General features: G+C 42.5%; 1 protein-coding gene across 3 annotated transcripts in view; it reads right to left on the bottom strand.

The window, feature by feature from the left end:
• The window catches only part of LOC106585838 (serine-rich coiled-coil domain-containing protein 1), a 176,509-nt gene that overhangs the window by 24,443 nt on the left and 124,528 nt on the right, over positions 1-27,538 (bottom strand). The window lies entirely within an intron of this gene.

The raw sequence follows: 27,538 nt of genomic DNA, 5'->3' as shown, positions 1-27,538 counted from the left end.
AGTGCAAGCTGTGGCAAGAAGGTTTGCTCTGTCTGTCAGCGTAGTGTCCAGAGCATGGAGGCGCTCCCAGGAGACAGGCCAGTACATCAGGAGACGTGGAGGAGGCCGTAGGAGGGCAACAACCCAGCAGCAGGACCGCTACCTCCGCCTTTGTGCAAGGAGGAGCAGGAGAAGCACTGCCAGAGCCCTGCAAAATGACCTCCAGCAGGCCACAAATGTGCTTGTGTCTGCTCAAACGGTCAGAAACAGACTCCATGAGGGTGGTATGAGGACCCAACGTCCACAGGTGGGGGTTGTGCTTACAGCCCAACACCGTGCAGGACGTTTGGCATTTGCCAGAGAACACCAAGATTGGCAAATTCGCCACTGGCGCCCTGTGCTCTTCACAGATGAAAGCAGGTTCACACTGAGCACATGTGACAGACGTGACAGAGTCTGGAGACGCCGTGGAGAACGTTCTGCTGACTGCAACATCCTCCAGCATGACCGGTTTGGCGGTGGGTCAGTCATGGTGTGGGGTGGCATTTCTTTGGGGGGCCGCACAGCCCTCCATGTGCTCGCCAGAGGTAGCCTGACTGCCATTAGGTACCGAGATGAGATCCTCAGACCCCTTGTGAGACCATATGCTGGTGCGGTTGGCCCTGGGTTCCTCCTAATGCAAGACAATGCTAGACCTCATGTGGCTGGAGTGTGTCAGCAGTTCCTGCAAGAGGAAGGCATTGATGCTATGGACTGGCCCGCCCGTTCCCCAGACCTGAATCCAATTGAGCACATCTGGGACATTATGTCTTGCTCCATCCACCAACGCCACGTTGCACCACAGACTGTCCAGGAGTTGGCGGATGCTTTAGTCCAGGTCTGGGAGGAGATCCCTCAGGAGTCCATCCGCCACCTCATCAGGAGCATGCCCAGGCATTGTATGGAGGTCATACAGGCACGTGGAGGCCACACACACTACTGAGCCTCATTTTGACTTGTTTTAAGGACATTACATCAAAGTTGGATCAGCCTGTAGTGTGGTTTTGCACTTTAATTTTGAGTGTGACTCCAAATCCAGACCTCCATGGGTTGATAAATTGGATTTCCATTGATTAGTGTGATTTTGTTGTCAGCACATTCAACTATGTAAAGAAAAAAGTATTTAATAAGATTATTTCTTTCATTCAGATCTAGGATGTGTTGTTTAAGTGTTCCCTTTATTTTTTTGAGCAGTATATATCCTACCCTGCCTTTCTAAAGTCTTTGAAAGCCAAGTTAACAAACAGATCACCGACCATTTCGAATCCCACCGTACCTTCTCCGCTATGCAATCTGGTTTCCGAGCTGGTCATGGGTGCACCTCATCCAAGCTCAAGGTCCTAAACGATATCATAACCACCATCGATAAAAGACAATACTGTGCAGCCGTCTTCATCGACCTGGCCAAGGCTTTCAACTCTGTCAATCACCGTATTCTTATCGGCAGACGCAATAACCTTGGTTTCTCTAATGACTGCCTCGCCTGGTTCACCAACTACTTTGCAGACAGAGTTCAGTGTGTCAAATCGGAGGCCCTGTTGTCCGGACCTCTGGCAGTCTCTATGTGGGTGCCACAGGGTTCAATTCTCGGGCCGACTCTTTTCCCTGTATATATCAATGATGTTGCTCTTGCTGCGGGTGATTCCCTGATCCACCTCTACGCAGACGACACCATTCTGTATACTTCTGGCCCTTCCTTGGACACTGTGCTAACAAACCTCCAAACGAGCTTCAATGCCATACAACACTCCTTCCGTGGCCTCCAACTGCTCTTAACCTGTTAGGGCTAGGGGGCAGTATTGACATGGCCGGATAAAAAAACGTACCCGATTTAATCTGGTTACTACTCCTGCCCAGTAACTAGAATATGCATATAATTATTGGCTTTGGATAGAAAACACCCTAAAGTTTCTAAAACTGTTTGAATGGTGTCTGTGAGTATAACAGAACTCATATGGCAGGCCAAAACCTGAGAAGATTCCATGCAGGAAGTGGCCTGTCTGACAAGTTGTGTTTCATCTTGGCTCTTTTTATTGAAGACTGAGGATCTTTGCAATAACGTGACACTTCCTACGGCTCCCATAGGCTCTCAGAGCCCGGGAAAAAGCTGAACGATATCGAGGCAGCCTCTGGCTGAAACACTTTATCGCGTTTGGCAAGTGGCCGATCAGAGTACTATGGGCTTAGGCGCGTGCCCGAGTCGACCGAATGCTTTATTTTCTTTCGTCTGTTTACCTAAACGCAGATTCCCGGTCGGAATATTATAGCTTTTTTATGAGAAAAATTGCATAAAAATTGATTTTAAACAGCGGTTGACATGCTTCGAAGTACGGTAATGGAATATTTAGAATTTTTTGGTCACGAATTGCGCCATGCTCGTCACCCTTATTTACCCTTTCGGATAGTGTCTTGAACGCACGAACAAAACGCCGCTGTTTGGATATAACTATGGATTATTTTGAACCAAACCAACATTTGTTATTGAAGTAGAAGTCCTGGGAGTGCATTCTGACGAAGACAGCAAAGGTAATAACATTTTTCTTATAGTAAATCTGACTTTGGTGAGTGCTAAACTTGCTGGGTGTCTAAATAGCTAGCCCTGTGATGCCGGGCTATCTACTGAGTATATTGCAAAATGTGCTTTCACCGAAAAGTTATTTTAAAATCGGACATATCGAGTGCATAGAGGAGTTCTGTATCTATAATTCTTAAAATAATTGTTATGCTTTTTGTGAACGTTTATCGTGAGTAATTTAGTAAATTTACCGGCAGTGTTCGGTGGGAATGCTAGTCACATGCTAGTCACATGCTAATGTAAAAAGCTGGTTTTTGATATAAATATGAACTTGATTGAACAAAACATGCATGTATTGTATAACATAATGTCCTAGGGTTGTCATCTGATGAAGATCATCAAAGGTTAGTGCTACATTTAGCTGTGGTTTGGGTTTATGTGACATTATATGCTAGCTTGAAAAATGGGTGTCTGATTATTTCTGGCTGGGTACTCTGCTGACATAATCTAATGTTTTGCTTTCGTTGTAAAGCCTTTTTGAAATCGGACAGTGTGGTTAGATTAACGAGAGTCTCGTCTTTAAAATGGTGTAAAATAGTCATATGTTTGAAAAATTGAAGTTTTTGCATTTTTGAGGAATTTGAATAACGCGCCACGGGATTACACTGGCTGTTGAGTAGGTGGGGCCCATAGAGGTTAAACGCAGGTAAAACCAAATGCATGCTTTTCAAATGTTCACTGCCCGCACCATCCCGCCCGACTAGCATCACCACCCAGGACGGTTCTGACCTAGAATATATGGACAACTATAAATACCTAGGTGTCTGGCTAGACTGTAAATTCTCCTTCCAGACTCATATTAAACATCTCCAATTCAAAATCATATCTAGAATCTGCTTTCTATTTCGCAACAAAGCCTCCGTCACTCACGCCGCCAAACTTACCCTAGTAAAACTGACTATCCTACCGATCCTCGACTTTGGCGATGTCATCTACAAAGTAGCTTCCAATATTCTACTCAGCAAACTGGATGCAGTCTATCACAGTGCCATCCGTTTTGTTACCAAATCACCTTATACCACCCACCACTGAAACCTGTATACTCTAGTCGACAGGCCCTCGCTACATATTCGTCGCCAGACCCACTGGCTCCAGGTCATCTATAAGTCAATGCTAGGTAAAGCTCTGCCTTATCTCAGGTCACTGGTCACAATAACAACACCCACCCGTAGCACACGTTCCAGCAGGTATATCTCACTGGTCATCCCCAAAGTCAACACCTCATTTGGCCGCCTCTCCTTCCAGTTCTCTGCTGCCAGTGACTGGAACGAATTGCAAAAATCGCTGAAGGTGGAGACTTATATTTCCCTCACCAACTTTAAACATCAGCTATCTGAGCAGCTAACCGATCACTGCAGCTGTACATAGCCCATCTGTAAATAGCCCATCCAATCTACCTACCTCATCCCCATACTGTTTTAATTCACTTTTCTGCTCTTTTGCACACCAGTATTTCTACTTGCACATCATCATCTGCTCATCTATCACTCCAGTGTTAATCTGCTAAATTGTAATTCTTCGCTACTATGGCCTATTTATTGCCTACCTCCTCATGCCTTTTGCACTCACTGTATATAGACTTTCTTTTTTTCTACTGTGTCATTGACTTGTTTATTGTGTTATTGGCTTGTTTATTGTTTATTCCATGTTATTCCATGTGTAACTCTGTGTTGTTGTCTGTGTCACACTGCTTTGCATTATCTTGGCCAGGTCGCAGTTGTAAATGAGATCTTGTTCTCAACTAGCCTACCTGGTTAAATAAAGGCGAAATAAAAAATAACATAATATACAGGGGGTACCGGTACCGAGTCAATGTGGAGGCTATATACAGGGGGTACCGTTACCGAGTCAATGTGGAGGCTATATACAGGGGGTACCGGTACCGAGTCAATGTGGAGGCTATATACAGGGGGTATCGGTACCGAGTCAATGTGGAGGCTATATACAGGGGGTACCGGTACCGAGTCAATGTGGAGGCTATATACAGGGGGTATCGGTACCGAGTCAATGTGGAGGCTATATACAGGGGGTATCGGTACCGAGTCAATGTGGAGGCTATATACAGGGGGTACCGGTACCGAGTCAATGTTGTGCGAGGGTACAGATAAGTCGAGGTAATTGAGGTATCATGTACATTTAGGTAGGGGTAAAGTGACTATGCATAGATAATCAACAGCGAGTAGCAGCAATATAAAAAAAAGGGGGTCAATGCAAATAGTCCGGGTAGCCATTTGATAAACTGTTTAGCAGTCTTATGGCTTGGGGGAAGAAGCTGTTAAGGAGCCTCTTGGACATGGACTTGGCTCTCCAGAAGCGCTTGCCGTGCGGCAGCAGAGAGAACAGTCTATGACTACGGTGGCTGGAGTTTAGGGTTGCAAAGAGTCGGAAACTTTATAGAAATTTTAAATGGGAAGTTAATTCCGGGAATTTGTGGATTTTTGCTTAAATTCATAAAAAAAGGTTGCTTGGGATACACAAGGCAATTCTAGGTCTTGTGGCATATTTTGGTTAAACTATCCCACCACTCAATGGAATTGCAACCATCTGCATGCATAGTGCATTCTTCCATCACATGTGCAGTGCACTCTTCCATCACATGTACAGCTGATTCTCAAGACCTTGCACACTAATGAGATGCTATTGAGCCCAAACTCCTACACTGTCTTAGGCAAGGACTTCATGCTCTCTGGTAAGTTTTGATTACAATACTGGGTGAGGTGAATATATTTTATGACATACATGATTTTTTGTTAACTAGTAAATAGTAGCCTACAGTAAATTGTGTTTAAATCATTTCTAACTTGTTAACAATTTCTGCTAAGTTTTTGCTACCATGTGGATTTTAGCTTGCTTGAGCCTGCTAACTGAGGAATTAATTCACATGTTTCCATGCATGTTTCATTTAAAAAATATATATCTTACAAAGGAGTTGTTTAACTTTTTTAAACTTGTTTAACTTGTTTAACTTTAAACTTGTTTAACTGCTTAACTTTTTATCTGGACATGGAATTGTATTTTTTATTTTTTTTTTTACTTTTTTCTTTTATACTCTTTACAGGAAGTGCCCATGGCATTTATCTGATGTGTGGAGACATTTCACTGCAGCTAACGTAGAAGGAAAAGCTGTGTACATTTGCAAATACTGTGCCAAATCATATGTGAAGAATGCAACAAAATGCAGAATCATCTGGCCAAGTGCATAAAGTTCCCTCAGCACTCACAACAAGCAACCTCTGACAAAAGTCCCTCTACTTCTATTCGAGGTGAAAATGATGAATCAGACACCTTATCGATAGCAACAGCTCATGGTCCTTCTGGAATCAGAAGTTTTTTTTTACTCAATGGAGGAATGTAATCAGAGAAATGCTGATGAATGTCTTGCTCGAGCTATGTATGCAACTGCTTCACCTCTGATGCTCACAGGCAATGTGTATCGGTAGAGATTTCTGAATGTTTTTCACACAAACACCAAAGCATGCAACAGGCTGACCAATACAAGGGTTGAAAAATTGGTGGCCGTCCGGGCAAATTTGAGGCTTTTTGAGCCTGACAACGAGCCATCCTCAACAAGGTTGGAAAGTGACAGTGACGATGAGGCCTCATAGTCTGATGTTCAAGAGGTGGACATTGAGGAGGTCCAGGGAGAAGACATGGAAGCCTGAGAGGAAGACAACCAAAGCTTTAGTTTCTAGACTATCATTTTACAGATGTATGTTGAAAATGTTTTTGGGAGATGAGAGAGAGATTATTGGGGATAATTCAATATTCCGTTTCTTTTGTTGTTCAGTGAAATCACCCCATGTGAAGAGTCAACTAATTTAATTAAAGTTCAATTCGTAACTCAATCGTTTTTTTTATTGTCTATTGGAAGGATTTAATAATTTGATAAGGTAAAATATGATAAGGTAAAAGGTTATGTTTCTCTCTCCATCTGATATGGTAAATATATCCAATGCAAAAAAAAATCTACATTTAAACGGTATTAATATTAATTTGCATAAATTCCCATATATTCCCGTTAATTCCCACGGAAAGTTTCCACCTCTGAATATTCCCCAAAATGTGCAACCCTACTGGAGTCTAACCATTTTGATGTGAATGGGGGCGTGCCCAGCCTCCCTTTTGTTGTAGTCCACGATCATCTCCTGTGTCTTGATCACGTTGAGGGAGAGGTTGTTGTCCTGGCACCACACTGCCAGTTCTCTGACCTCCTCCCTGTAGGCTGTCTCATCGTTGTCAGTGATCAGGCCTACCACCATTGTCTCATCGCCAAACTTAATGATGGTGTTGGATTCGTGCGTGTCCACACAGTCGTGGGAGAACAGAAAGTACAGGAGGGGACTAAGCACGCACCCCTGAGGGTCCCCGTGTTGAGGATCAGTGTGGCAGATGTGTTGTTGCCTAACCTTACCACCTGGGGGCGGCCTGTCCAGGATCCAGTTGCAGAGGGAGGTGTTTAGTCCCAGGATCCTTAGCTTAGTGATGAGTTTTGAGGGCACTGTTGAAAGCTGAGCTGTAGTTAACGAACAGAATTCTCATGTAGGTGTTCCTTTTGTCCAGGTGGGAAAGGCCAGCGTGGAGTGCAATGGAGATTGCATCATCTGTGGATCTGTTGGGGCGGTATGCGAATTGTAATGGGTCTAAGCTTTCTGGGAAGATGGTGTTGATGTGGGCCATGACCAGCCTTTCAAAGCACTTCATGGCTACAGACGTGAGTGCTACGGGTTAGTAGTAATTTAGGCAGGTTACCTTGGCGTTCTTGGGCACAGGGACTATGGTGGTCTGCTTGAAACATGTAGGTATTACAGACTCGGTCAGGGAGAGGTTGAAAATGTCAGTGAAGACACTTGCCAGTTGGTTAGCGCATGCTCGGAGTACACGTCCTGGTAATCCGTCTGGCCCTGCGGCCTTGTGAATGTTGACCTGTTTAAAAGGTCTTACTCACAGTGTTGCTTGCCTCGAAGCAAGCATAGAATGCATAGAAGACTCTTTGCCTGTTTGTCGGAGGGCATAGCGGGATTTCTTATAAGCGTCCGGATTAGAGTCCCGCTCCTTGAATGCGGCAGCTCTAGCCTTTAGCTCAGTGTGCAGTGCCACCGCTGCGCCACTTGGGAGGCCCGTAATCCATGGCTTTTGGTTGGGATATGTACGTACGGTCACTGTGGGGACGTCGTCGTTGCACTTATTGATGAAGCCGGTGACTGATGTGGTATACTCCTTAATGCCATCGGATGAATCCCAGAACATATTCCAGTCTGTGCTAGCAAAACAGTCCTGTAACTTAGCATCCGCATCATCAGACCACTTCCGTATTGAGCGAGTCACTGGTACTTCCTGCTACAGTTTTTGCTTGTTAACAGGAATCTGATTTGCCAAATGGAGGGCGAGGGGGAGCTTTGTATGTGTCTCTGTGTGTGGAGTAAAGGTGGTCAAAAGTTTGATTTCCTCTGGTTGCACATGTGACATGCTGGTAGAAATTAGGTCAAATTAATTTAAATTATCCTGCATTAAAATCCCTGGCCACTAGTAGCGCCACTTCTGGTTGAGCATTCTCTTGTTTGCTTATGGCCTTATATGCTGACTAGACCGTCCAGCATCGCACACTTGTTGATTTTGTCCATCCACACCAGACTAGATCAGGCTACGCAGGTTGAAATATCAAAACAAACTCTGAACCAACTATATTCATTTGGGGACAGGTCTAAACACATGAAACATTCAACAACATTTAGCTAGCTAGCTTGCTGTTCCCATCTAATTTGTCCTGGGATATAAACAAAAGGGATGTTATTTTACCTGAAATGCACAAGGTCCTTTTTTTATGGATCTTTGTAGAATTTTGACCCATTTTGAGTCACACAAAATCGTGTGTTCTTTACTCCTACAGAAAATACATAGATAAAAGGGTAAACCTAGTTAGTTTCTAGTAATCTATCCTCCTCTGCCTTCACCTTCTTCTTCTGTGGATTTTATATGGCGGTTGGCAACCAACTTTAAGGTGCATTACCACCACCAACTGGACTGGAGTGTGGACCCCAGTTCATCTTTCAAATCACCCACGTGGGCATATGCTCCTAAAAACCAATGAGGAGATGGCAGAGGCAGGACTTGTAACGCGTCAAGCATAAAAAAAAGGAGCAAGTTCTATTTTAGCACCTGGCAACGGTTTGGAGCAGTTTGGATTAAATTATTTTGCAACGGTCGCGCATGTAACACGAGTGGTGTGGTCAGCTCGTTCAGTGCTGTCTTAGTGCCAGCATCGGTTTGTGGTGGTAAATAGACAGCTAAGAAAAACATTGAAAACCCTCTTGGTAAATAGTGTGGTCTACAGCTTATCATGAGATACTCTACCTCAGGCAAGCAAAACCTAAAGAATTCCTTAATATTAGAGATAGTGCACCAGCTGTTGTTGACAAATAGATACAGACCACCACTCCTCGTATTACTGGAGGTTGCTGTTCTGTCTTGCCAATGCACGGAAGACCTAGCCAACTGTATATTATCCATGTCGTCGCTCAGTCGGTGAAACATATAGACGGTAAAGGCGGATTATCCACTCGCCGCCAAATTTTCACCAAGCACCCGGAGCTACGCCCCCCTGTATTGGTGTCTCCTCTTCAAGCGAATTACTGGGATTTGGACCTGGTCCGGGACGAGCCGTATATCTTTCCCTCCAAATTGTCAAAGAATAAATCTTCGTCCAGTACGAAGTGCGTAATCACTGTTCTGATGTCAGTGGCAGAGAGACAGTGGCAGAAACATTATGTACAAAAAAAGTTACAAACAACGCAAAAACCCAGAATTTGTGTTAGGTTGTGTCCTAAATGGCACCATACTCCCTATATAGTGCACTACTTTAGACCAGAAACCTTATAGTGTGGGTTAAACATGCTCCCTGAAGAAGGGGGAAACAAAAAGGTATTGACCAGCTACCTGCCTGATTAAGGATCCAGAGCCTTCTGAAGAAAGGTATTGATCAGCTGCAAGCCTGATTAAGTATCTAGAGTCTTCCGAAAAAAGGTATTGACCAAATAGACAAAACTGACTAAGGATCCAGAGCTTTCTGAAAAAAAGTCTTGACCAGCTACCAGCCTGATGAAAGATCCAGAAGCTTACAACTGTCTCATTCATCCCCTCTCCCTTGTAACTATTCCCCAGGTCGTTGCTGTAAATGAGAATGTGTTCTCAATCAACTGACCTGGTTAAATAAAGGTTAAAAAAAGAAAGGGAGACTCCAATTCCATGTTGGATAAAAGAGAACGCAACACAACCTTCCAACATTTTGAATCTGGTGCAAAACAAAATAGATTTTTAGCAGTATTTTTCTGTGTTGTAATTCTTCATGTACATCCAGTCTACCCCATGAATTTATTCTACTCTCACTGGCCCCATCCCTGGAGGTACACACACACACACACACACACACACACACACACACACACACACACACACACACACACACACACACACACACACACACACACACACACACACACACACACACACACACACACACACACACACACACACACACAGTACAACTAAATGAGGCTTTGGTTTGATGTTTCATCTCTTTAAACACTTTACTCTGCTGCTACCTCCTGTCCTTGTTTCTCTCAGCCCTCCTGTGTGATATTCCTCCACTGATCTGGGGTTTGCTTCAAACATAAGGCAATTTTAATTGCTCTCTTAATTGTTGCGATTGCAGTCTAGCAAATGTAACGTTGAGTTTCTGAATTATATTCTTGTTAGTTGTTGCATAACTGCTGCTGTTATTACCGCTAATGCTGTCTTGGAGGTTCGTTTTAAATGTTTTCAATCAAGGTAATGCTGCATGTGTTTTTGATATTTGACATTAGTTTTAAGTACTGCCCAACACCATGCCTCTACAGGTTTGGCTTTGAAGTGTAATTTCTCTCTTTTTTTTCATCTGTAATGTCTGGCTAGTAATTATCATGTATGAGGATTACCCGTTACACATGAGATGAATTCTTTATATTAGCATAAGACAAATATACAAAGACATTACTGTAGTCTAATTACTGTGTAAGGACTTTGAATTCATGCGCTCAGTGAGCCAAGTGATCTAAAATCAGGGCATAGGCATACACAGTGACAAATGAATCCAATATTCCTCAGGGACCGTGTTCTCTTGGTACAGACAGTCAAAGCCAGTATATGTTCCGACAAGTTCAGGGAGTTGTAAAAAATAACCTCGCCCTTCTCAGTCCAAAGGGAGGTGACGGGAGGCGCAGACCAAAATGTAGACAGTGCATGATAGATTCCCTGCAGACTCTTCATTCCCTCTATCTCTCTCTCTCTCTCCAACACACTCCACTTTCCTAAGAGAGGCTGTCTGGGGAGTCAGTCCAACTTCTCGCCCAATCACTTTATGATGTGCTTTTAAATCTGTGTCACCATGGCGCCCTTCTCCATTTTCTGCTCTGTCACCATGGCGCCCTTCTCCATTTTCTGCTCTGTCACCACGGCACCCTTCTCCATTTACTACTCTGTCACCATGGTGCCCTTCTCTACTGCTGCTCTGTCACCATGGCGCCCTTCTCCATTTGCTGCTCTGTCACCATGGCGCCCTTCTCTATTTGCTGCTCTGTCACCATGGCGCCCTTCTCCATTTGCTGCTCTGTCACCATGGCGCCCTTCTCTATTTGCTGCTCTGTCACCATGGCGCCCTTCTCTATTTGCTGCTCTGTCACCACGGCGCCCTTCTCTATTTGCTTCTCTGTCACCATGGCGCCCTTCTCTATTTGCTGCTCTGTCACCATGGCGCCCTTCTCCATTTTCTGCTCTGTCACCATGGCGCCCTTCTCCATTTGCTGCTCTGTCACCATGGCGCCCTTCTCCATTTTCTGCTCTGTCACCATGGCGCCCTTCTCCATTTGCTGCTCTGTCACCACGGCACCCTTCTCCATTTGCTGCTCTGTCACCATGGCGCCCTTCTCTACTTGCTGCTCTGTCACCATGGCGCCCTTCTCCATTTGCTGCTCTGTCACCATGGCGCCCTTCTCTATTTGCTGCTCTGTCACCATGGCGCCCTTCTCCATTTGCTGCTCTGTCACCATGGCGCCCTTCTCTATTTGCTGCTCTGTCACCATGGTGCCCTTCTCTATTTACTGCTCTGTCACCATGGCGCCCTTCTCTATTTGCTGCTCTGTCACCATGGCACCCTTCTCTATTTGCTGCTCTGTCACCATGGCACCCTTCTCCATTTGCTGCTCTGTCACCATGGCGCCCTTCTCCATTTGCTGCTCTGTCACCATGGCGCCCTTCTCCATTTGCTGCTCTGTCACCATGGCGCCCTTCTCCATTTTCTGCTCTGTCACCATGGCGCCCTTCTCCATTTCTGCTCTGTCACCACGGCACCCTTCTCCATTTACTACTCTGTCACCATGGCGCCCTTCTCTATTTGCTGCTCTGTCACCATGGCGCCCTTCTCTATTTGCTGCTCTGTCACCATGGTGCCCTTCTCTATTTGCTGCTCTGTCACCATGGCGCCCTTCTCTATTTGCTGCTCTGTCACCATGGTGCCCTTCTCTATTTGCTGCTCTGTCACCATGGTGCCCTTCTCTATTTGCTGCTCTGTCACCATGGTGCCCTTCTCTATTTGCTGCTCTGTCACCATGGCGCCCTTCTCTATTTGCTGCTCTGTCACCATGGTGCCCTTCTCCATTTGCTGCTCTGTCACCATGGTGCCCTTCTCCATTTGCTGCTCTGTAACCACTCTTGTCGGTCTCTCCATGTCCTTGAACCACCATGGTTGACTGGCCCACATACAGTAAGACAAGCATGGGGGCTGGCTGCCTTGAACAGACCAAAATAGCAGGCTACTAAAGAAGCATATGTCAAACCATGCACACACACGAACACACACACAGTTTCAGTGGTAAGGGTTGTCAAAGACAGAATATTCCTGCATTCTCGAACACAAAAAATACCTTGCCTATGTGGCTGCTGTATTCCTTAGGCCTTGGAGAGGCAAAAACAGACTGACTTTTCACCAAGGCCACTCTCACTGTCCGCAATCTCATTTAAAAAAAGAATAACTCTACAGCTCGGTACTCTCTCAGGGCATGGAGGTTAAGTGCAACAAGAATGCTTACACTAAAGAATGAGTCCCATGTCATATCTGTCTGAGAGGCCATAGCAACAGTTTCTCCCAGTCTCTCTCTCCCACATGCTCACGTGGGTTCCTCCTCTGCTGCTGTCCCCCTTGTCCCACTCACACTGTACAGTCTTCTGTCCAGAGAATTAGAAGAAGCTAATTAATTTCAGAATCCATTCCATTCTTATGAATTACAATCATAATTCTCCCTTTTGAAACATATGCTGATTGCATTGGTTTTCTATTAAGATGCTCTAAACCCTCCAATTAATTGTATTCCGGGTCGGCAATGTAAGAAGAACTGATGATCAACTGTTGTGTATATATATATTATTTTCCTGTGTGCGGATTGTAAACGAGTTCTCTTTCATTGCTTAAAATAGACGAGTTCAATTGAAAGGTTAGCGCAAAACCCAATCTGAAAACGTTTTTAATTGTGTCATCTTTAATGATGTGAAACTATTAAAGGGAATTTTTCAGAGTGTTTCTTTGAACTTTGTAGTAATTAAAAGGGGAATATGATGTGGCAATAGCACGTAAAAAAATACCTTCCCTTTTTTTGGCAATGAGAATATAACCGCAGTGAATCTCACCTTTTTTCATCTTTAATGCTTTATTATTGAACACTGAAAGTCATTAAAACATGTAAATCCATCTGTAGAATAGGCTTATCTGGCTATGGAGATCTGGAGTAGCCAGAAATAACCTTTCAGATCAACTTACCAACAATATCTAGTGAGTTTTGTCTTTTTTCTCAGCCACCAGAGGGAGCCTTGTAGAAGCATCACTAGCCCCAACCTACTAACCAGAACTATTTCTCTGGTCCAGAATGTACAACTGAACACAACTAAATATTCAGAGTAATATTTCAACAGGCCAATCATATGCCGGAGGTATTAAGAGCACTTAATGTAGAGATATTGGCAGGTGAAGTTATTGATATTTCCTGTTTAATAAACTGTGCTAGCTATTGGCTAGCTTACCTCTGCTTTAGACATGTTTTTACAGTATTAAGAACAGAAACCATTGTATCTCCTCACTCAGGTATTCACAATCTAGACCAGACCTGGGATCAAATACTATTTCAGGTATTTTAATTAACCAGCCATTGAATTAGCCAAACAGGAAAGGAGCCTTAGACGAGAGATTTTGCCACTGGCCAATGCAGTGAAGCTACAGATGGCTCGGTATGGTCTTTCCTGGGACTCATACGGACACAGGTAGTCAGCACAGCTTGTGTTCATTACACACACCTCAACCAAACTAAGCCCATGGGTGTGACATAGAAGGAGATTAGAGCATAGAACATAACACGAAGTCTGCATGAGAGTCAATGGTGCATCGGTCCAGGGGATAGAACCAGGTGCTCATAGTACATGACTCCCTAAGCACTATATGAATAAAACAGAGCAACATGCAATACTAAGCATGTTCAGTACTTTATGAGGGAAGAGAAACCCATTGTAACTTAGCTTGTCAACGTCTTGCTTGGCTAATTTCTCTCGTTCTGATGGGTAGCACTTGATTAAATCAGAGCTCTTTAATACAACCATTAAAACAAATAGCGGTAGTTGCGCTAATGAAAAGTAACGCTAATTTAATACTAGAAAAATCCTTTCACAATAGCCTCGATGACTTCGCTCATACTTATGGGTAATTAGCCCATTAACGGCACTTGTAGAGAGTATGAGTATCACGGCTGAATGTCAGCCGCAGTGGAACGATACCTCATATAACTGGTGATGTTGACAGGAGGGCTTTGATAAAAATTGTTTAGCCTTAGCCCTGCCATCACTGAATGCCTCAGGGGAACCGAGACCAAAAGCTCACAAAAAGAGCAGATTAATTTAATGCGTGGAGTCATGACAGGAAGCAGGCTTGACTTTTTCAAACCGTTCTCAGTGGATTGTGGAGGAGTTGGTTCAAACCAATTTAACATCAAATCAATGACTTGTATGGGTGTCTGTTGAATCATTAATCCTTCCACTTTCATGTCCTGCTCTGGTACAAAAAAAAAAAAATATTAATAAGAACAAAATTAAGTATTTTTACAGCATTCAGGAGTGTTACAAGCTTGAGCTAAAGGCCCCAGGAATAGACAGTGCCCTGCAGCAGTCTTAATACATCCCATCTGCCTGTCACTTACCACCACCGTCGCCACCCCGCCACTGCTCATGAGAGTTTAAGTTACAGGTTACATTTGACTACTTACTCCAAACTACAAAAAGATCATTGGCAGAAATCAGCAAAACAATGCTCTCTTTACACAAAAAAAACTAAATAAAACGCTATTCACTGTACAGTGTCTCCATTTAAAGTGGAATGGTTACCATAACGATAACACTGAGAACCTGAATCAGGTCTGTGCCCCCGTCTTTAATTGTGCGTTCACATTCCATTCTGATGAGGACATTGTTCAGCTAATTAGTGTAATTAGATGGGTCGCATTTAGCCTGACCCTCGATGGAATCGTGATCCCTCCATGCAGCACCTGACCTTGACCATGATCCACCAGAGTGCTGTGACTGAGTCACTGCCACACACACACAGTTCTCTTGACACAGCACATCGACAGGCAGCAGATCTCAACCCACACTCCACTCTAACCCTGTTTACAATGGCCACATCAATTAGTTACTTGTTTACCCAAGACCACAGGACAGACTGTCAAGCGGAGCTGCGAAGTCACACACACACACACACACACACACACACACACACACACACACACACACACACACACACACACACACACACACACACACACACACACACACGAGCAAGCAAAGAGACTCACTGTTTGTTAGCGAGGATGGGTTCTTTTCCCATCATACTTTTTAGTCCACAGCGCCTGCCAGGTCTGCATTCTCTGCAGTATTATAACACAACAGACTAAAGCCCCTGCCTGGGCTATGATTAATGAAATTCCATTATATATGCCCTTCAGCGCGGCGTCTGCGTTTCACAGGATCAGAGGGGACGTTGGGCATTACTGATTCTCCGGGCTGGGTTTTGTGCTGCTGGCTGGACCTGCACAGAAGGGCCACTTCCACTGGATCAATGGAAGGTGAATCTTGGAAAACTTTTGCGAGAGGCCTGTCCACCGGACTCTGGGGCCTCTTTCCGCATTCATGAAACAGATGTCCCTTCATTAATAAGTCCAGGTTTGGAGTCGGAAAAATTAAAAGCGAGAGAGAGAGAGAGAGAGACAGAGAGAAATAAAGAGAGTGAGGGAAATAGAGAGAGAGAGAGAGAGAGAGAGAGACAGAGAGAAATAAAGAGAGTGAGGGAAATAGAGAGAGAGAGAGAGAGAGAGAGAGAAAGGAGAGAGAAAGAAATAACAGCCTTACATGCACTAAATGAGCCACTCCAGCTCTGACACACGCACACACACACACACACACACGCACACACACACACACACACACACGCACACACACACACACACGCACACACACGCACACACACACACACACACACACACACACACACACACACACACACACACACACACACACACACACACACACACACACACACACACACACACACACGCACACACACACACACACACACACACACACACACACACACACACACACACACACACACACACACACACACACACGCACACACACACGCACACACACACACACGCACACACACGCACACACACACGCACACACACACACACGCACACACACACACACACACACACACACACACACACACACACGCACACACACGCACACACGCGCGGCAGAGACTCGCTAGCCATGTAATTACTGTGCACTACAGTGAGTAAAGGGAAGGTGCTGAACGTTCTTATAGGCTACATATTTCACTGAGTGTCAACACACTGGGTAGGAATGCACTTAACTTTTATCACACAGTCAGTGTAGCGATAGTGATCACACGTTTAATGCTCCCACTGAGCAACTGTACATTAAATGTTCATGCAAGTTCCCTCTTAAAGCTCTTAGTTCATACAGTTGACGCACACACACACACACACTGACTGAGTATCTCTCTCAGATTCCAAATACTGTAAATCTACCAAAGAAAGGTCTGTTAATTGCTCACTTGAATATATGCAGTTTAAGAAACAAAATTCATCAAATATGCTGTCTAGTGCAGTCAAACAATATTAATGTATTAGCAATATCAGAGACTCACTTGGACCTTTCTTTTGAGGATGCTGAGATCTCTATACATGGATACAATTTGATCAGAAATAGATATGGAGGTGGAGCTGTAATTTACATCTAGAGCCATATTCCAGCAAAACAACGTAAGGACCTATACTAGTTGGTTGCTGCTATAGGTTTGATGTGAAATATCTTGATGTAATTTTCTAAATGTTGGAAAGGTATCTGATAAAAATAGGGAAATATATTTTTGGGGAGATTGTCCAATGAGATAGAAACGTATTTCTGTTGCCAGTGTATGTAACCTGACCCAAGTTATGACATTACCAACCAGAACATAATAGGTCCGGTATCACATCATCAACTTGTAACGATCATATTTTTACTAACATGGCTGAACATTGTTCTAAAGCTGTATCACTGGCACTAGGTTGTAGTGATCATAACTTGGTTGCACTCAATCTACCCAAGGTCCTACAGAGGGTTCAATCAGGACTCATTTGCGGATGAGATTAAGAATGGGCAATGGTTAGAAGTGTGTAGTAAGGATGATCCTGAAATGTCACTGTTTGTTTATTAAATGATTTATGAGTATAGCTGATAAGCACGCCCCTTTAAGAAAACGCACTGTCAGGTCAAACAGTGCCCCATGGATTGATGATGAGCTGAGAAATTTCATGATTCAATGTTATGATGCCAACAAAAAAAAAATCAGCAGAGAAATCTGGCACTCTGTTTGATAAGAAAAGTTATTGTAAATTAAGAAATCTTGTGACCAAGCTAAACAAAGGAAAGAAGAAGGGATTCTATCAGCACAAAATTGATGAAGGGTGATGGGGAAAAAACAGTGGAGAACGTTGAACGCTATTATGGGTAGGAATTCGAATATGTCCGCCTCTTTTGTTGAATCAGAGGGTATATTTATTACAAAACCACAGGACATTGCAAACTACTTTAATGAGTATTTTACAGGCAAAGTGGACAAGTTGAGGAATGCTATGATTCCAAATGATGGCTACATGTCATATACAGTTGAAGTCGGAAGTTTACATACACCTTAGCCAAATACATTTAAACTCAGTTTTTCACAATTCCTGACATTTAATCCTAGTAAAAATTCCCTGTCGTAGGTCAGTTAGGAATACCACTTTATTTTAAGAATGTGAAATGTCAGAATAATAGTAGAGAGAATGATTTCTTTCAGATTTTATTTCTTTCATCACATTCCCAGTGGGTCAGAAGTTTACATACACTCAATTAGTATTTGGTAGCATTGCCTTTAAATTGTTTAACTTGGGTCAAACGTTTCGGGTAGCCTTCCTCAAGCTTCCCACAATAAGTTGGGTGAATTTTGGCCCATTCCTCCTGATAGAGCTGGTGTAACTGAGTCTGGATTGTAGGACTCCTCGCTCGCACGCGCTTTCTTGCTCGCACGCACTTTTTCAGTTCTGCCCACAAATGTTCTATAGGACTGAGGTCAGGGCTTTGTGATGACCACTCCAATATAGAGGTCGACCGATTATGATTTTTCGACGACCGATGCCGATTATTGGAGGACCCAAAAAAGCCAATACCGATTACTCAAGACGATTTATATGTCTATAATAATGACAATTACAACAATACTGAAATGAACACTTATTTTAACTTAATATAATACAAATAAATAATGAAACATGCTCAATTTGGTTAAAATAATGGAAAAACACAGTGTTGGAGAAGAAAGTGAAATTGCAATATGTGCCATTTAAAAAAAGCTAACATTTAAGTTCCTTGCTCAGAACATGAGAACATATGAAAGCTGGTGGTTCAATATTTCCAGTTCTTCAATATTCCCAGTTAAGAAGTTTTAGGTCGTAGTTATTATAGGAATTATGACGTGTCAACTATTTCTCTCTATATCATTTATATTTCATATACCTTTGACTATTGGATGTTCTAATAGGCACTTTAGTATTGCCAGCCTAATCTCAGGAGTTGATAGGCTTGAAGTCCTAAACAGCGCTGTGAACCAAGCATTGCTAAGAGCTGCTGGCAAATGCAGTATAGTTTGAATGAATGCTTACGAGCGTGCTGCCGCCTACCGCTGCTCAGTCAGACTTCTCTATCAAATCATAGACTTAATTATAATATAATAAACACAGAAATACGAGCCGTTGGTCATTAACATGGTCAAATTCGGAAACTATCATTTTGAAAACAAAACATTTATTCTTTCAGTGAAATACGGAACCGTTCCGTATTTTATAGAACGGGGGCAACCCTAAGTCTAAATATTGCTGTTACATTGCACAACCTTCAATGTTATGTCATAATTCTGTACATTTCTGGCAAATTAGTTCGCAACGAGCTAGGCGGCCCAAACGGTTGCATATACCCTGACTCTGCGTGCAATGAACGTTAGAGAAGTGACACAATTTCCCTAGTTAATATTGCCTGCTAACATGAATTTCTTTTAACTAAATATGCAGGTTTAAAAATATATACTTCTGTGTATTGATTTTAAGAAAGGCATTGATGTTTATTGTTAGGCACAGTCGTGCAATGATTGTGATTTTTTCGCGCAAGCGCTTTTGTTCAATCATCCCCCGTTTGGTGTAGTAGGCTGTGATTTGATGATAAATTAACAGGCACCGCATTGATTATATGCAACGCAAGACAAGCTAGTTAACCTAGTAATATCACCAACCATGTGTAGTTAAATAGTGATTATGTGAAGATTGATTGTTTTTTATAAGATAAGTTTAATGCTAGCTAGCAACTTACCTTGGCTCCTTGCTGCTCTTGCATAACAGGTGGTCAGCCTGCCACGCAGTTTCCCCGCGGAATGCAATGTAAATCGGCCATAATCGGCGTCCAAAAATGCCGATTACCGATTGTTATGAAACCTTGAAATCAGCCCTAATTAAACCGGCCATGCTAATTAATCGGTCGGCCTCTACTCCAATACCTTGACTTTGTTGTCCTTAAGCCATTTTGCCACAACTTTTTGGAAGTATGCTTGGGGTCATTGTCCATTTGGAAGATCCATTTGCGACCAAGCTTTAACTTCCTGACTGATGTCTTGAGATGTTGCTTCAATATATCCACGTAATTTTCCATCCTCATGATGCAATCTATTTTGTGAAGTTCACCAGTCCTTCCTGCAGCAAAGCACCCCCACAACATGATACTGCCACCGTAGTCTGGCAAACTGTAGTCTGCAAACCGCAAACCGTAGTCTGGCATTTTATGGCGGTTTTGGAGCAGTGGCTTCTTCCTTGCTGAGCGGCCTTTCAGGTTATGTTGATACAGGACTCGTTTTACTGTGGATATAGATACTTTTGTACCCGTTTCTTCCAGCATCTTCACAAGGTCCTTTGCTGTTCTGGGATTGATTTGCACTTTTCGCACCAAAGTACATTCATCTCTAGGAGACAGAACGCGTCTCCTTCCTGAGCGGTATGACGGCTGCTTGGTCCCATGGTGTTTATACTTGCGTACTATTGTTTGTACAGATGAACGTGGTACCTTCAGTAATTTGGAAATTGCTCCCAAGGATGAACCAGACTTGTGGAGGTATACCATTTTTTTCTGAGGTCTGATTTCTTTTATTTTCCCATGATGTCAAGCAAAGAGGCACTGAGTTTGAAGGTAGGTCTTGAAATACATCCATAGGTACACCTCCAATTGACTCAAATGATGTCAATTAGCCTATCAGAAGCTTCTAAAGCCATGACATCATTTTCTGGAATTTTCCAAGCTGTTTAAAGGCACAGTCAACTTAGTGTATGTAAACTTCTGACACACTGGAATTGTGATACAGTGAATTATAAGTGAAATAATCTGTCTGTAAACAATTGTTGGAAAAATGACTTGTGTCATGCACAAAGTAGATGTCCTAACCGACTTGCCAAAACTATAGTTTCTTAACAAGAAATTCATGGAGTGGTTGAAAAACGAGTTTTAATGACTCCAACCTAAATGTTTGTAAACTTCCGACTTCAACTGTACCCTTATAAAAGATTGTATCATGAAGGAGAGGCAATGTATGTTTGAATTTCACCAAGTAGAAAAGGAAGAGGTAGAAAGGATGCTGTTGTCTCTTTCGGATGACAAGTCACCTGGTACAGCTAATCTTGACGCCAAATTGATAGAGTTACAGCTAACCAAATATCTACCCCAGTCGCTCATATTTTTAATAAGTGCTTGATGTATGGGGTGTGCCTAGAAGTCTGGAAAGAGTCAAAGGTTATTCCACTACCTAAGGATAAAAAATATGCATTCACTGGTCCTAATAGTCGTCATATAAGCTTGCTGTCTGTGTTAAGTCAATTATTGGAAAACATTTTATCTGAACAAATCAAGGATTATTTCTCATGTAATGGTCTGACAATTGGGTTCCAGCATGCATACAGAGGGGCATTCTACAAGTATGGCCTTAGCACAAATTACAGATGATTGGTTAAAGAGTATGCATAAAAGGATGTTATATGGTGCAGTGTTGCTAGATTTCAGTACTGCTTTTGATGTAATTGATCATGAACTGTTACTTGGTAAACTCAAATGTTAGGGTTTTACAGTGGGGGAAAAAAGTATTTGATCCCCTGCTGATTTTGTACATTTGCCCACTGATAAAGAAAGGATCAATATATAATTTTAATGGTAGGTTTATTTGAACAGTGAGACAGAATAACAACAAAAATATCCAGAAAAATATCCAGAAAAACGCATTTTAATGAGGGAAATAAGTATTTGACCCCCTCTCAATCAGAAAGATTTCTGTCTCCCAGGTGTCTTTTATACAGGTAACGAGCTGAGATTAGGAGCACACTCTTAAAGGGAGTGCTCCTAACTGCAGCTTGTTACCTGTAAAAAAGACACCTGTCCACAGAAGCAATCAATCAATCAATCAATCAGATTCCAAACTCAAGATTGTAGACCTACAGAAGGCTGGAATGGGCTACAAGACCGTCGCCAAGCAGCTTCGTGAGAAGGTGACAACATTTGGTGCGATTATTCACAAATGGAAGAAACACAAAAGAACTGTCAATATCCCTCGGCCTGGGGCTCCATGCAAGATCTCACCTCGTGGGGTTGCAATGATCATGAGAACGGTGAGGAATCAGCCCAGAACTACACGGGAGGATCTTGTCAATGATCTCAAGGCAGCTGGGACCATAGTCACCAAGAAAACAATTGGTAACACACTACGCCGTGAAGGACTGAAATCCTGCAGAGCCCGCAAGGTCCCTCTGCTCAAGAATACATATACATGCCCGTCTGAAGTTTGCCAGTGAACATTGAATGATTCAGAGGACAACTGGTGAAAGTGTTGTGGTCAGATGAGACCAAAATGGAGCTCTTTGGCATCAACTCAACTCGCCGTGTTTGGAAGAGGAGAAATGCTGCCTATGCCTATGACCGAGAACACCATCCCCACTGTCAAACATGGAGGTGGAAACATTATGCTTTGGGGGTGTTTTTCTGCTAAGGGGACAGGACAACATCACCGCATCAAAGGGACGATGGACGGGGCCATGTACCGTCAAATCTTGGGTGAGAACATCATTCCCTCAGCCAGGGCATTGAAAATGGGTCGTGGATGGGTATTCCAGCATGACAATGACCCACACGGCCAAGGCAACAAAGGAGTGGCTCAAGAAGAAGCACATTAAGGTCCTGGAGTGGCCTAGCCAGTCTCCAGACCTTAATCCCATAGAAAATATGTGGAAGGAGCTGAAGGTTCGAGTTGCCAAACATCAGCCTCGAAACCTTAAGGACTTGGAGAAGATCTGCAAAGAGGAGTGGGACAAAATCCCTCCTGAGATGTGTGCAAACCTGGTGGCCAACTACAAGAAACGTCTGACCTCTGTGATTGCAAACAAGGGTTTTGCCACCAAGTACTAAGTCATGTTTTGCAGAGGGGTCAAATACTTATTTCCCTAATTAAAATAAAAATAATTGTATAACATTTTTGACATGCGTTTTTCTGGATTCTTTTGTTGTTATTCTGTCTCTCACTGTTGAAATAAACCTACCATTAAAATTATAGACTGATCATTTCTTTGTAAGTGGGCAAACGTACAAAATCAGCAGGGGATCAAATACTTTTCCCCCCCCACTGTAAGTCTGCAGCACTATCCTGTATGGAAAACTATCTATCCAGGAAAAGGCTAAAAGTGTTCTTTAATGGTAGCTTTTCAATCAGTAAATATATTCACTATGGTGTTCCTCAAGGAAGCTGCCTAGGCCCACTTCTCTACTCAATCTTTATTAATGATTTACTACCTTCAGTAATGAACAAAGCAAGACTGGCAATGTATACTGATGACTCTACAATGTATAGCGCAGCATCAGAATGTAATGAGCTAACAGATGTACTGCGTAGTAAACTAAGAATGTTGTCTGAGAGGGTTGATATGAACAAATTGGTGTTGTACATTTCTAAAGCTTAATGTATTGTATTTGTTTCAAGATATATCCTTGCTGTTGATCCCAAAATGAATCTGTCAATGAATAGAACGTATGTAGAGCAAGTGAAGAAATAAACTACTAGGTGTCAGATAATATTGTTATGGGTAAGGGAATTTCTGTTACAAGAAAATTTCAGAGTATGTAACATCTAGGACTCTGAATCAGGTGATTAAATCCCTGGTCCTATCACACTTAGAGTACTGTCCAGTCATCTACAGCAAAGAAAGATATAAAAAAGCTCAAAATGGCTCAAAACAGGGCTGCCAGGATATCTCTTCATTGCTCTCTCCGTATGAATATTATCCAAATGCATCAGTATCTCTCATGGCTTCATGTTGAAAACAAATTATTATCCAGTCTTCTGATAGTAAATTCAGGGCATATAAAGACAACCCAAGCCAAGGACAAATTCGACATAAATCTACAGTTTTATATAGAGCCATAGCTGAGTGGAACTCTTTACCTATCCATATTTCTCAGGCAAAAAGTAAATCCACCTTCAAGAAAAAAAAACTAAAGAACATCTAATGCGATAGACCATATGACTGGACAGGAAATAGAAAGCATCAATCGAATGTTAAATGTGTTTCCCGTCAGGTATTTTAATTGTCTGTATTGTCTACTTGTTAAATGTTTGTAAAGTCTTCACTTGTAATTGTTTGTAATGTGTTATTAATTGGTGTTGGACCCCAGGACGATTAGCTAAAGTTACGGCGTTAGCTAAAGGGGATACTAACAAAATTCACAGTGCATTTGGAAAGTATTCAACAAAGTACTGACTAAAGGGTCTGAATACTTACAGTACCAGTCAAATGTTTGGACACACCTGCTCATTCTTGGGTTTCTTTATTTGTACTATTTTCTACATTGTAGAATAATAGTGAAAACATCAAACTATGAAATAACACATATGGAATCATGTAGTAATCAAAAAAGTGTTAAACAAATGCAAATATATTTTATATTTGAGATTCTTCAAAGTAGCCACCCTTTGCCTTGATGACGGCTTTGCACACTCTGGCATTCTCTCAAACAGCTTCATGAGGTAGTCACCTGGAATGCATTTCAATTAACAGGTGTGCCTTGTTAAGAGTTAATTTGGGGAATTTCATTCCATCTTAATGTGTTTGAGCCAATCGGTTGTGTTGTGACAAGGTAGGGGTGGTTTACAGAAGATAGCCCTATTTGGTAAAAAACCAAGTCCATATTAATGGCAAGAACAGCTCAAATAAGCAAAGAGAAACAACAGTACATCATTTACTTTAAGACATAAAGGTCAGTCAATCCAGAAAATTTAAATAACTTTGAAAGTTTCTTCAAGTGCAGTCACGAAAACCATCAAACGCTATGATGAAACTGGCTCTTATGAGGACCGACACAGGAAAGGATGACCCAGAATTACCTCTGCTGCAGAGGATGAGTTCATTAGAGTTAACTGCAACTCAGATTGCAGCCCAAATAAATGATTCACAGAGTTCAAGTAACAGACACATCTCAACATCAACTGTTCAGAGGAGACTGTGTGAATCAGGCCTTCATGGTCAAATTACTGCAAAGTAACCACTACTAAAGGACACCAATAAGAAGAAGAGACTTGCTTGGGCCAAGAAACACAAGGAATGGACCGGTGGAAATCTGTCTTTTGGTCTGATGAGTCCAAATTTGAGATTTTTGGTTCCAACCGCCGTGTCTTTGTGAGAGGCAGAGTAGGTGAACGGATGATCTCTGCATGTGTGGTTCCCACCGTGAAACATGGAGGAGGAGGTCTGATGGTGCTTTGCTGGTGACACTGTCGGTGATAGCTACCACAGCATTCTGCAGCGATATGCCATCCAATCTGGCTTGCGCTTAGTGGGACTATCATTTGTTTTTCAACAGGACAATGACCCAAACACACCTCCAGGCTGTGTAAGGGTTATTTGACCAAGAAGGTAAGTGATGGAGTGCTGCATCAGATGACCTGGCTTCCACAATCACCCGACCTCAACCCAATTGAGATGGTTTGGGATGAGTTGGACCGCAGAGTGAAGGGAAAGCATCCAACAAGTGCTCAGCATATGTGGGAAGACTGTTGGAAAAGAATTTGAGGTGACGCTGGTTGAGAGAATGTCAAGAGTGTGCAAAGCTGTCATCAAGGCAAAGGATGGCTACTTTGAAGAATCTAAAATATATTTTAATTTGTTTAACATTTTTTTGGTTACTACATGATTCCATATGTGTTATTTCATTATTATTCTACAACGTAGGACATAGTAAAAATAAAGAAAGATCCTACTTTTGACTGGTACTGTATGTAAATAAGGTTCTCGTTATTAATACATTTGCAAAAATGTCTAAAAACCTGTTTCCGCTTTGTCATTATTGAGATGGTGTATAGATTGATTTGGATATATATTTTTTCATCCAAAAAATAAAAATAAAAACTATCCAAATGTACTGTACATATAACTTTGATACTGTACTGTAAAGCATAGCCTGTAGTATACTACACTATATACACATACAGTACTATACTGTACATCAAAAAACTTTCTATCAAAAGCAGAGCCTTTTGCTACTGCATAACTGAAAGCACACAAGAGCAGTGACCTACAACTAAGCAAATATACACTCAACGAACAGTTTACTAGCTACAAGGTGTCAGAAACGTTTCACAGGGATGTTGGTCCATGCTGAATCGATGGCATCACACAGTTACTGCAGATTGGACAGCGGTACATTCATGCTACCAACAGCCCGTTCCATCTCATCACAAAGAAGCTCTATTGGGTTGAGGTCTGGGGACATGAGCAGGTCATTCAAGTTAACCAGGAGATGTTTTTCCACTCAAGTGTCCAGTGTTGGTGATTGTGTGCTCACTGGAGCCGCTTCTTGTTTTTAGCTGATAGAAATGGATCCCTGTGTGGTCGTCAAATGCAATTGCCCATCCGTGACATCGATCGTCGAGTTGTGCGTTCCAAGATGCAGGTCTGCACACCACTGATGTATTGAGCCGTTATTTGTCGGTTTGTGCCCCACCTGTTAGCTTCCACGATTCTTGCCATTCTCCTTCGACCTCTCATCAACAAGCTGTTTTCGCCCACAGGACTACCGCTGACTGGATGTTTTTTGTTTGTCGCACCATTCTCTGTAAACCCTAGACACTGCCAAGCGTGAAAAGCCCAGGAGGGCAGCCTTTTCTGAGATACTGGATCCGGCGATCCTGGCACCGCCGATTATACCATGCTCAAAGTCACTTAGGGCAGTGGTTCCTAAACTGTGGGGAGAGCGAGGGGCCAGCAAGGTCGAAGTCAGTCCAGCTTTAAACTTACTCTTGAAAGTTGTGATAGTAGAATGCACAAGGTGCAATTTCGAAATTATCATCAGTTCCTCTTGTCATGTTAGTCATTGCTTACTTTAGAGAAATATGTATAACTTGTCAGAAATGTCCAGATCAACTAGCCCATGTCAGATAATGTTTTTTATTTTGACATTTTAGCTCATAGATATTATCATATTTTTGTCACTCACATATCACATGAATACACATTAGACATGACAAAATGTATAGAATTGCAAGAATATTTGCTTTAAAACTGCCAAATTGAATACACCCACACACACAGTTCACTTTCATAGCAGCCACATACAAACAGCATCATCACATTGCTCGTTATAGAACTACTTCTCGCCTCTACGCGCTCTTCTACTCTCAACTTTCCCTGCACTAGTGGACTTCAGTGCACCCCACAACAGTGGTCTGTGACCAGGTGAAAAAAACCTTCCAAGCTAAACCTTCATACATGATATACAAATCACCTTGCGTCATAAGTAACTACTCATTATTGTTTGTAGATCAGTCAGTCAGTCACAATTAACCCAAGATACATAACATTGCTCTCGAACACGGCCAATACTTCTGGCTTGGATGACGATGGCTTTTGGTCATTGTAAATGTTTTGGTTTTATTGGACTCTATAGACATGTCATACTCTGACCTTTACTGTATGAAAATCCATTCTAATCTGCCATAGGATGACCAGGTGGAACCAAGGGAGACTGCTCACCATGAGACAGCGATCAAAAAGAAAGACAGCGCACATACAGGGACAGTCATTTAATGTGATGGCGGAGATGTAAGCAAATCAAATGTGATTGTTTTGAACACCGTCAGTGGTATTTTCCCAGATTGGGTAATTGGGATTTATTAATTTAGGATGACATTAATAGGATGTTTTCTGT

Source organism: Salmo salar, chromosome 24 (genome assembly GCF_965601325.2).
Source record: "Salmo salar chromosome 24, fSalSal1, whole genome shotgun sequence".
NCBI lineage: Eukaryota > Metazoa > Chordata > Actinopteri > Salmoniformes > Salmonidae > Salmo > Salmo salar.
The sequence above is the reverse complement of the archived record's forward strand: the minus strand, read 5'-3'. Positions and strand labels throughout refer to the sequence as shown.